We start from the raw sequence: 12,658 nt of genomic DNA on the forward strand, positions 1-12,658 counted from the left end.
TCCAGTCCTGGGACTTCTGGTGAGGTGGGCAGGATGGATTTAGCTCCACCCACCAGGGGGAATTTAGTGGTCCTTTTCTCTCCTGCTTGGAGGAAGGCCACTCTGCCTCACTACATGGGAAGCCCGTGAGGTGAGTTGTGATAGGCTCACAAAGCTAAATAGGGATTCCATGAATCTGCCAGGACCCTCTTTTATTTTGATTCTCAAGTTCTTTGCTATTTGTGTACAGGTCTGTCGCATCTTATGCGCATTTAACATGCGCGATTTCAACTTTACATGGTCAGGAAAAAAAAAAAAGAGAAAAACAACAGTTTTAATACTATACCTGTAGTGTGGGTGATTTTGCCCGCCATGAACTCAATGGGGTTTTGGCTATACATGGTTTTCGCTTTACGTGCTAACCGCTGAATGGAACCCCCGCGTAAGATGAGACAGACCTGTAACCCCTTTGGGGTTTACAGAGCATGGCCCCTTTAAATCTTTTTCTTAAGGGGCAGGGGGGGACTAAGGAAAAAGGAGGGAAACGCCAGGGGGCAGTGCTGGAACTCCAAGGAAAGGGAGAGGCAGCCTGCAGGCCCTGGAAAAGTGAAGCAGCAGAGAACCTGTCTGAGGCCTGGGAAGGACAGGGCTGATCGGGGCACCCCAGGACAGGAGCCAGGAGGAGCACTGTGCCAGGGAGGAATTGCCCGAGAAGGACAGGCCGGAGCTGGACCCAGTATCACTGCTGCCCAGAGCTGCATGGAGCTGTGAGTACTGGGGCTTGTGACGCTACATTGGGACCAAGGAGGGAGGTTGCTAGCTAGTTAAGTGGGGAAGTGATCATTCTGTGTGGCTTTGCAGAGAGTGGCAGAAGAGGGCACTGGAGGGGTTTGTTGGGGGAAAGTTCACTGGCGCTGAAGACAACCAGAAGCACCCAAGACTCACCACAGGACTGGAACTTTGCTCAGGACTCCTGAACTCTGTGTGCAGACACATTGCTCAGTCTCTGCCCTTCCAGACTGTGCTACCATTGGGCCCGTGGGGCCTTGGCTTGGAGGCAGCCCTGTTTTACTGCTCCCCCTATATTTCCCCTTGTTATTTTTCTCTTCTCATCCCTCTGTAAATAAATATTTACCTTGTTATATCCACTGTACTTTTCCTGTGGGTGTGTGTGTGTTCACTCTGGGGGGGTTGGCACAGGTGCCCCTGGGGTGGAAGGGATTTCTCCTGCTGCATTCCTGCGCACACCTTCTCTTGGCCAAGTCCGCCTGCAGAGCAGACTCCATCTTGGCCATGAGGGCGCTAAAGTTATATTTGTACCAACACTTTTGCTAAATGACTGCGTTTGAGTGCACATAAGGGTGTGGCATGCGGTGTGGAACTGATACATTAATGTGGAGAGCAGAAACGAGCCACTCATGAATTGTGAGCCGTTCTCTGCTACTAACACGTCTGGAATCTCCTGGTGAGCTCAGTGCTTCACAGTGGTTATTCCCTTGCTACTCAGCATGGTCTGCAACAGCTCAATCTTCTAAGAAGCTGAGTACTTGCTCACTAATACGAGGTTCCTATTTAGTTCTAGTAGATCTAGCTCTACCCTAGACCAAGGGTGATCATGTATCTCATGTGATGTCAGCTGTCCCTTTGCATTAGCCCTTGAAAGCTTATGCTTAAATAATTTTTTTAGTCTCTAAGGTACCACAAGTACTCCTCATTCTTTCTATTGACAGTAGTATTGTATTTACATTTTATTATCTTTGTGGCAGTGTTCTCGCCTGGCGGGACTAGACCACCTCCAGCTCTCTTTTGTATTCATAGTACCCAGCTGGAGGCTGTGGTGATCTCCTGCTATGTTATATTACAAAACAACCTCCTCTGTACAGGGTCCCATCATCAGCAATTTCCTCTTGATGGTGCCAGTCAGATTGGAGATCCCTGGACTGCTCCTCCCAACCATCCAGCTAGAAGGACTTCCTCAGCTGTTGTGAGCTGGGGTCGTTTTTTGTTTTCTTATTTGAATTTGTCAAATTTTCTTTCAGAAGCAGTTGGTAAGTGAATCCTATTTACTTCAAATCCTCTTCCTGAGGCCATATTCCCAGGCACGTTTGACATGACAATAAGCTCCTCACCTGGCCCCTCTTTCACATTTAATCAGTGCTGTGGCAATTTCATGCTGCTGTTCTGAAGTCCAGGCTGTGCTTCAGTGGTTTCTGTAATGTGGCTTCCAACTCTTCACGGTCTGTTTCTACTTTGAACAGATTAATGAAACCACTCACAAACCAAAACCATTCCCAACATTTCTTCTTCATCTGAGCATCGGGCTGTGGTGATTTAGTAGTTTGAAAGCACATGCTACTGGCTGATCATCTTGTAAAAGGACAAGCCCCTATGCATGTCAATTTACATTGAGTGAGATTTTAGGCTCTTTATTCATCACAAAATATTTCAGTACTGCTGCTTCTGTGACAACTCTTACTAAGTCCCCAAAATTTTCCTTTTGCTTTTAATCCCAGTGTCATTCTGTGGTCATCATCCTCAAGTAGCATGCTAAGTGGAACACTTAGTCTAACAAATTAAAGATGGAATTTGTTTAGGTGTGTTAACAGGACCATGAGCACTTCTTGTTTTAGATTATTTTCATTTGTACAAGTGCTTCCATCTTTCTTGGGCCTGTTGAACTCCTTTGTAACTGAACGTGTGTCCTACATAACTAATCTCATTCAGTCTGGTCTGGCATTTGTTCCTGTTCAATTTAAGGTTTTTATTTTTTGTGGGGGGTTGGGGTTTTTTGTGTGTGTGTGGGTTTTATTTTTATTTGTTTGGTTCACTGCAAAACATTTCTCTCATGCTTGTTATTGGAGATCATCAACAATTTCTTCCATCTCATGCAGGTCTTCAAAGATCTGTGTTGTGATATTTGGGTGCTGAGACAATCATGAAGAGAAGTTGCTTAATCATATGGTGGCAATCAAAAAAGCTAACAGAATGTTGGAAATCATTAGGAAAGGGATAGATAATAAGACAGAAAATATCATATTGCCTCTATATAAATCCATGGTATGCCCACCTCTTGACTAATGTGTGCAGATGTGGTTGTCCCATCTTAAAAAATATATACAGGAATTGGAAAAGGCATAGAAAAGGGCAACAAAAATGATAGGGGTATGGAACAGCTTCCATATGAGGAGAGGTTAATAAGACTGGGACTTTTCAGCTTGGAAAAGAGACAATTAAGGGGGGATCTGATAGAGGCCTATAAAATCATGATTGGTGTGGAGAAAATAAACAAGGAAGTGTTATTTACTCCTTCTCATAACACAAGAACTAGGGGTCACGAAATAAAATGAATAGGCAGCAGGTTTAAAACAAACAAAAGGAAATATTTCTTCACACAACGTACAGTCAACCTGTGAACTTTTTGCCAAAGATGTTGTCATAACTATAAAGGGAAGGGTAACAGCTCTCCTGTGTACAGTGCCATAAAATCCCTCCTGGCCAGAGACTTCCAAATCCTTTTACCTGTAAAGGGTTAAGAAGCTCGGGTAACCTGGCTGACACCTGACCCACAGGACCAATAAGGGGACAAGATACTTTCAAATCTGGGGGCGGGGGGTGAAAGGCTTTTGTTTGTGCTCTTTGTTTTGGTTGTTGTTCGCTCTTGGGACTGAGAGGGACCAGACATCAATCCAGGTTCTCCACATCTTTCTAAACAAGTCTCTCCTATTTCAAACTTGTAAGTAAATAGCCAGGCAAGGCGTGTTAGTTTTCCTTTGTTTTCTCAACTTGTAAATGTACCTTTTACTAGAGTGTTTATCTTTGTTTGCTATACTTTGAACCTGAGGCTAGAGGGAGGTCCTCTGAGCTCTTTAAGTTTGATTACCCTGTAAAGTTATTTTCCATACTGATTTTACAGAGATGATTTTTACCTTTTTCTTTAATTAAAAGCCTTCTTTTTAAGAACCTGATTGATTTTTCCTTGTTTTTAGATCCCAGGGGGTTGGAACTGTATTCACCAGGAGTTGGTGGGAGAAAGGAGGGGGATGGTTAATTTCTCCTTATCTTAAGATCCAAGAGGTTTGGATCTGTATTCACCAGGGAATTGGTGAAAGGTTTCTCAAGGCTATCCAGGGAAGGGAATTAGCTTTGGGAATGGTGGCAGCGGACCAGATCTAAGCTGGTAGCTAAGTTTAGAAGTCTTCATGCAGGCCCCCTCATTTGTACCCTAAAGTTCAAAGTGGGGAAGCAGCCTTGACATGGTGGCAGAGAGGTGGGAATCGTTTTAAACCCAAAAGCCAGTATGATTTTTTTTTCCTTGTAGCTGCTTGGAAAGCAGAGCTGAAGGTAGATGCGTATCTTATCTCTCCTTGCCTGAAGGCAGAGGTGTTAAGTTTTTTTAACAAGGGCCTTTGTTAAGAGAAGGGTTCAATTAATGAGCAAACAACTGGTAAAAGGAATTTACAATCTGAATTGTTCTTTTTTTCTTTTTACATCATCGGGAGTAGCTAGTTAGAAAGTCTCTGTTAACTCAGCTGCAGCCTGAGCTGAGTGCATCCCAGTTTCAGTCAACTGCAGAGGGGTGTGGCCCAGCACAAGAAAACAGGAAAATGACTACAAAAGAAGAAAAAGCCAAAGAGGAGGCCCACAAGAGAGAGAGAGCCAAAGAGGAGGCCCACAAGAGAGAGAGAGCCAAAGAGGAGGCCCACAAGAGAGAGAGAGCCAAAGAGGAGGCCCACAAGAGAGAGATGGAGCTGAAAGAAAAAGAGATGGAGGAGAGAGAAAAAGAAAGGAAGCATGAACTGGAAGTAGCAAGGGCTAGGCCGGATACAACCGCCAATCCTAACAACCCCTCTCCAGGTACCACTTCCCATCCCAGAAAATTCCCCACCTACAAGGCAGGCGATGATACTGAGGCCTTTTTAGAAAATTTTGAAAGGGCCTACCTTGGATACAGCATCACTCCAGACCAGTACATGGTAGAGCTGAGGCCGCAGCTCAGTGGACCCTTAGCAGAGGTGACGGCTGAAATGCCTAAGGAACACATGAACAGTTAAGAACTTTTTAAAAACAAGGCCAGACTCAGAATGGGGCTAACACCCGAGCATGCCCGTCAGCAGTTCAGAGCCCTAAGGTGGAAACCAGACGTGTCATTTACCCGGCATGCCTACCACATTGACAAAAATTGTGATGCCTGGGTATCAGGCGCAAATGTTAAATCTCTGGAAGATCTGGTTTCCCTAGTAAAAATGGAGCAGTTTTTAGAGGGTGTTCCTGAGGAAATAGAAAAGTACATCCTAGATAGGAAGCCCAAAACTGTAACCCAGGCAGGGGAGATTGGAGCCAAATGGGTGGAGGTGGCAGAAAAGAAAAAAAACTGGTAGCAGTTGGAGCGAATACCAGAAGGGGCAAGCCGAAACAAAACCTTACCACCGGGGACAACCCAAGGCCCCACCCACATCACAAGGGAAACCCCAGACGCCTTCTCACCCCACCCCACCAGTCTCCACCAACCAACATCGCCCCGGTGATACCTTAGCAGGGCGATGTTTTAAATGTAATGAACTGGGACATATAAAGACTCACTGCCCCAAGAACCCCAACCGATTACAGTTCATTACACCACAATCACACCAAAGATCCCCAGATGCCTCTCTCAGACCCTCTGAGCGAAGGGAAACTTTGAGAGTGGGCGGAAAGAAGGTTATCGCTTGGAGGGACACTGGGGCACAAGTGTCAACTATCCACCAATCCCTAGTGGACCCCAAACTCATCAACCCGGAGGCTCCAGTGACAATTCAACCCTTCGTGTCACAGTCTGTAACCTGGCCTACAGCCGAGTTACATGTCCAGTACAAGGGCTGGTCAGGAATGTGGACTTTTGCAGTCTGACAATTATCCCATCCCCATGCTGACCTGTCTTGCAGACGTGATTGCCACCAGGCATGCGACCTTCATTGACATATGTAAGAGAGAGCAGGTTGCTAGAGGTTCAAAGGGTGGTCTTATGAAACATTTGAGCACATGACTGGGATCCCATGGTGGCATAGGTTGATGTACTTCTGGTTTCATGTTCTGTATACCTGTGAGAAAGTGCCATGTAATCAGGTGAGCGAATATTGAAGCCCCTTCTATCTGCTCATGGAGGGCCGTGATGGCAGCCAGGTGTACTTTAATAGAACTTATGGCTAACCCACGTTTCCTTCAGTTCTAGTAGGTAGTCTAGGATCATAGATAGAGGCACTTTGGTCATGTCCAGCTGTTTTTGCTGGCACCAAAGGGAGAATCTTCTCCAGTTGTGGCGGTAAGTATTCCTAGTGGTGAGGCGATGGCTGTTTAGTAATACCTGTTTTACTTTCTCCAAGCAGTTCAGTTCTCCATGTTGGAACCATACAGGAGCCACGCTTTGAGATGGAGCTTCGCTGGGTTTGGATGGAGTGTCAGGCCCTTGTTCTGGGACAGGTGGTCCGTCCGTACAGGCAGCGGTTGTGGGGCACAGACCGCTAGGCGCGACAGGTATGGAAATCAAGTCTGTCTGGGCCATGTGGAGACAATGAGAATGATGTATGATGCTCTGTCGAGTTGTATCTTGTGGATGACCCGTGGGATCAGTGGTATCGGCGGGAAGGCATACATGAGTGACACATTCCACGGGATGAGGAGGGCATCCCCTAACGATCCTGGCGCCAGGCCTGCCCTGGAGCAAAAGAATGGACGTTTGTGATTTGTCGCTGAAGTGAACAGGTCGATTACTGGGTGACCCCATTTCTGCAATATTGTGCTGAGAACCATTGTAGTGGATTTCCCAGTCGTGTTCCTGTGAGAAGTGCCTGCTGAGATTGTCGGCTTTAGTGTTTTGGCATCCCGGTAGGTATGACACTGTGATGTTTATATTGTTGAGCATGCACATGTTCCATAAGTTCATGGCTTCTACACATAGCAAGTGAGACCCGGCTCCCTCTTGGTGATTGATGTAAAACATGCATGCCACATTGTCGATGAGAATAGAGATTGAGGTCTTCCGTATGAGTGGGAGAAAGTGGCAGCCTGCATTGTGCTCCACACGGAGTTTCAGCAGATTGATATGTAGTTGGGTTTCCATCGCAGACCACTTGCCTTGTACATTGTGGTGACCCAAGTGGGTGCCCCAGCCTATCAGGGAGGTGTCTGTTGTGATAGACACTGGCGGGGGAGGGAGGGGTGTCTTGTTGAAAGGGAATCCCTGAGCATACATTCCCTGGTTGTGTCCACCATTGTAGGGAGAGGATAACCCTTGGTGGTAGTGTCACTCTTTCTGTTGAGAGAGTGTTTGCCGGGTGCATTAGACTGTGCTCAACCAGTGCTGCGGTCCAGCGCATATGGAGTCTCCCATACTTTACTATGAAAGTCGTAGCTGCCAGATGTCCCAGAATCTGAAGGCATGTCCTCACTGAAGTTTGTGGGCTGATGGTCACTGTGGAAATGAGATTAGTCAATGTAGTGAATCTGAATTTGGTAATATTGCCCTTGGGGCTTGTATGGAGCCTAGGCCGGCTCCGATAAACTCCAATCGCTGAGTTGGTTCTAGGGTAGATTTCTTTCCGTTTATCTGTAGACCTAGCTGGCAAAAGAGGTCTATTGTGGTCGTCACCATGTATGCTGTTTCTTGTCAAGTGGCACCCTTGAGTAGGCAATCATCTAAATAGGGGAAGATTATGACTCCTTTGCGTCGTAAATCTGCTGTTACTACCACCAGTGTTTTTGAGAATACTCAGGGAGCAGTGGCTAGGCCAAAAGGAAGAACCCTTTATTTGTAATGGTTGGGTCCTACTGTGAACTGCAGGAACCGTCTGTGGGCAGGATGTATTGTAATATGGAAATATGCATCTTGGAGGTCGAGGGATGCAAACCAGTCCCCCCGTCTAGTGCTGGGATTATTGTGGCCAGAGTGACCATTTTGAACCTGTGGTTGCGTATGAACCTGTTGAATTTTCAGAGATCTAAGATTGGTCTCCATCCCCCTTCTTTCTTCTCTGTCAGGAAATATTTGGAGTAAAAACCCTTCCCTTGGTACTGGTGTGATACTGGTTCTACAGCAACCAGCAGTAGGAGGGGGTCTACTTCCTGTTGCAGAAGGTGCTCGTGAAAGGGGTCCCTGAGGAGGGACGGGGAAGGGGGGAGGGTGGGGGGCATGGTAGTGAAAGGGATGGTGTAGCCAGATTGTATGATCTTCAATACCCATTGGTCTATTGTTATCACAGCCCAAGTATGGTAAAATAGGTGTAGGCGGTGACCAAAAGTGGGGGATGGGGTATACATTGGCACTAGAGGTGTTGGGAGGTCATACATACCCTCAACCAATACTTCAAAATTGTGGCTTAGATGTAGATGGGTGGTTGGATGAGGCCTGGTTCTGCGAAGCACGTAGTCTCTGAGCCCGTTGTTTGGTTCTGTTCTGAACAAAGTATCATGGTTGTTGACAGTTAAATGAGGTGTCTCATGACCTCTGGTATCGTGTAAACCGTGGGCGTTTATTAGGCGGTGGGTGTATGCCTAGCGTGAGCAGCATCGCTCGGGAATCCTTCATGGTATGGAGCACATCATCTATTTGAGATGAGAATAGTTTATCCCTATCGAAGGGAAGGTCCTCCACTTTTAGCTGCAGTTCTTTCGGAATCCCCGAAGCTTGCAGCCATGATGCTCTTCTCATAATCACAGCTGTTGCGGTTGTTCGGGTGGCTGTGTCTGCTGTGTTCATTGAGGCTTGCAACGTTGTGTGGGCTACTATCTGACCCTCATTAATAAGGGCGTTGAGTTGAGGACATTTGTGCTCGGGGAGGTCCTCCACAAGCTCTTGTATTTTACTATAATTAGAGTAGTTGTAATTTACTAGTAGAGCAGAATAGTTGGCAACTCTGAGCAGAAGGGTGGCTGATGAATAAACTTTACGCCCAAAGAGGTCCAGTCTCTTGTGTTCTTTATCTTGTGGTGTGGAGCGGAAATGGGGTTGCTTGCTGCGCTGATTGGCAGCCTCTACTACCAGAGAGGTGGGTTGAGGGTGTGAAAACAAAACGTCCGTGCCTTGGGCTGGAACGAAGTATTTCTTGTCAGCCCTTTTGTTGGTGGGTGGTGCTGATGCTGGTGTTTGCCGTATGGCCTCCACGGGCTCCATTAGAGCCTCACCCATGGGGAGGGTGAGCTTGGCAGATGATGCTGTCTGTAAGATTTTTAACCACTTATGTTGTTTCTCTTGTACCTCATGTAAGGCAATCTCTTGGCTGTTTGCTACTCTTTTGAAGAGTTCTTGGAACTGTTTCAGGCCATCTGGTGCCATCGGGGTAGGCGGTGTCACTGCTTCCTCTGGTGCGGAAGATGAGCGTGGGGCAGGTGGTGAACCATCCAGGTCTGCCTGTGAGTGTATCTCTTCCTCTTCTATCTGTCTCGGGTGGGTCAGAGGTTTCTCTGTGTGGTAAGGATGGAGGTACTCTGAATCCCCTTCTGGCTGGCGAAGGGGGGCCAGAATATGGGTTCTGGTATGTGGCCCAAGGACCCCATTGTGGCCATTGCATGGGGTAAGGTGGTAATGGGTAAGGCCAGTGTTGTGCATACCAGGGCTATGAGTGCTCAGAGGGATGAGGCTTAGGCTTTGTAGCCTTCCATGTAGGTCTCATCTGTGATGGTGATGAATGTTGGGAGGAGAAGTGGTTATTCTGCATGTCTCCTTCCTCGCCACTATACAGGAGATGAAGGATAGTACCGTGTTATGTAGCTCGGAGAATGTTTGGAGCCAAGCAGCGGTGACTGCAGTGCGGAAGAAAACGCTATGTCAATATGATCTAGGAGTTGCGCTGGTCCCGCCTTGGAGTTGCAGTCAATGGAGCACTGACCGGTGCCGGGTTTGGCTTGTTAGCCAGCATCGAGTCTTGAGTCGGTGCTGGTGGCGGCAGCATTGATCACGGTGCCGATGCCTGTGCCGAGCTTCTCACGGGGGTTGTCGGTGCTGTGGAGGAGACTTGACACCTCGACTCTGGTGCCACGCATTGGGGCTCAGCAGAGGTCCGCTGAGGGACAGTGCTGGAGGAGCCCGGTGCCTCATAAGTGCTCTCTCTGGATGAGTTGAGAACTGAGGGTAAAGACCTCGCTAGGGAAGCTCTCTTTTTGTGAAAGTCCCTTGTTGGAGAGGATGAGGCTCGCTTCCTGAGAGTTTTGGAAGTCAGAGCCCAATCACTGCTTAGGGATCTTGGTTTATGAGACTCCCTGGAGGACGTCTCTTGCAGAGGTTGGAGGGATTTCTCCATCAGAAGCATTTTCAAATGGAGATCCCTATCACGTCTTGCTCTTGACTTCAAGTTGCTGCAGTGTATGCATTTCTGGGAGATATGAGTTTCTCCCAGGCAACAGATGCAGGATGCATGGCCATCAGAGACCGGCATCGGTTCACAGCATGAGTCACACTTTTTAAACCCTGTTGAGCCCGGCATGACTTCGGTTAAGGCTCTCCCCCCAGCTCGATAGATGAGGGTAGGAGTTAATTGAAGTGGTAAACCATAGAGCTATTCCTAAACTGAGAACTAAGTAAAGAATTTATTTATTTATTTATTTATTTTAAAGAAAAAAGCCTCTAAGAGGAACTATGTATAGACTAATACTAAGGTAATATGTAGAATCATAGAATATCAGAGTTGGAAGGGACCTCAAGAGGTCATCTAGTCCAACCCCCTGCTCAAAGCAGGACCAATTCCCAGTTAAATCATCCCAGCCAGGGCTTTGTCAAGCCGGGCCTTAAAAACCTCCAAGGAAGGAGACTCCACCACCTCCCTAGGTAACGCATTCCAGTGTTTCACCACCCTCCTAGTGAAATAGTTTTTCCTGATATCCAACCTGGACCTCCCCCACTGCAACTTGAGACCATTGCTTCTTGTTCTGTCATCTGCCACCACTGAGAACAGCCAAGCTCCATCCTCTTTGGAACCCCCCTTCAGGTAGTTGAAGGCTGCTATCAAATCCCCCCTCATTCTTCTCTTCTGGAGACTAAACAATCCCAATTCCCTCAGCCTCTCCTCATAAGTCATGTGCTCCAGACCCCTAATAATTTTTGTTGCCCTCCGCTGGACTCTTTCCAATTTTTCCACATCCTTCTTGTAGTGTGGGGCCCAAAACTGGACACAGTATTCCAGATGAGGCCTCACCAATGTCGAATAAAGGGGAACGATCACATTCCTCGATCTGCTGGCAATGCCCCTACTTATACAGCCCAAAATGCCGTTAGCCTTCTTGGCAACAAGAGCACACTGTTGACTCCTATCCAGCTTCTCGTCCACTGTGACCCCTAGGTCCTTTTCTGCAGAACTGCTACCTAGCCATTCGGTCCCTAGTCTGTAGCAGTGCATGGGATTCTTCCGTTCTAAGTGCAGGACTCTGCACTTGTCCTTGTTGAACCTCATCAGGTTTTTTTCGGCCCAATCCTCTAATTTGTCTAGGTCCCTCTGTATCCGATCCCTACCCTCTAGTGTATCTACCACGCCTCCTAGTTTAGTGTCATCTGCAAACTTGCTGAGAGTGCAGTCCACACCATCCTCCAGATCATTAATAAAGATATTAAACAAAACCGGCCCCAGGACCGACCCTTGGGGCACTCCGCTTGAAACCGGCTGCCAACTAGACATGGAGCCATTGATCACTACCCGTTGAGCCCGACGATCTAGCCAGCTTTCTATCCACCTTACAGTCCATTCATCCAGCCCATACTTCTTTAACTTGGTGGCAAGAATACCGTGGGAGACCGTATCAAAAGCTTTGCTAAAGTCAAGGAATAACACATCCACTGCTTTCCCCTCATCCACAGAGCCAGTTATCTCATCATAGAAGGCAATTAGGTTAGTCAGGCACGACTTCCCCTTCGTGAATCCATGCTGACTGTTCCTGATCACTTTCCTCTCCTCTAAATGTTTCATAATTGATTCCTTGAGGACCTGCTCCATGATTTTTCTAGGGACTGAGGTGAGGCTGACTGGCCTGTAGTTCCCCGGATCCTCCTTCTTCCCTTTTTTAAAGATGGGCACTACATTAGCCTTTTTCCAGTCATCTGGGACCTCCCCCGATCGCCATGAGTTTTCAAAAATAATGGCTAATGGCTCTGCAATCTCACCCGCCAACTCCTTTAGCACCCTCGGATGCAGCGCATCCGGCCCCATGGACTTGTGCACGTCCAGTTTTTCTAAATAGTCCCAAACCACTTCTTTCTCCACAGAGGGCTGGTCACTTTCTCCCCATGCTGTACTGCCCAGTGCAGCAATCTGGGAGCTGACCTTGTGCGTGAAATGTAACTTTTAACTTTTTTTTTTTCCAGAAAGCATCAAGGATAGCACTGCCACGGAGCTCCATCTGCAGCCGAGGACAGTTGAGAAGGAACTGAGGGGACGGTCGGGGGTGTGCGCGCTACAGGAGACGCCAACGGCTGCACGAGACAGCTCCTGCATTGCCCTTCCCCCCGACTGAGTATTGCTGCGAAAAATCTCCGGTCTCCGGCACAGGGATGCACCGACACCTAGAGTGGAGCACCCAGAGGGACACCACTCGAAGAAGAAGCAGACTTTGACTCCCTTAGGGAACTGATGGGCAGAATCCCCTGGGAGGCTAATATAAGGGGGAAAGGAGTCCAGGAGAGCTGGCTGTATTTTAAAGAAGCCTTATTGAGGGTGCGGGA

The sequence above is a fragment of the Trachemys scripta genome, unplaced genomic scaffold (genome assembly GCF_013100865.1).
Source record: "Trachemys scripta elegans isolate TJP31775 unplaced genomic scaffold, CAS_Tse_1.0 scaffold_133, whole genome shotgun sequence".
In the NCBI taxonomy this organism is placed as follows: Eukaryota; Metazoa; Chordata; order Testudines; family Emydidae; genus Trachemys; species Trachemys scripta.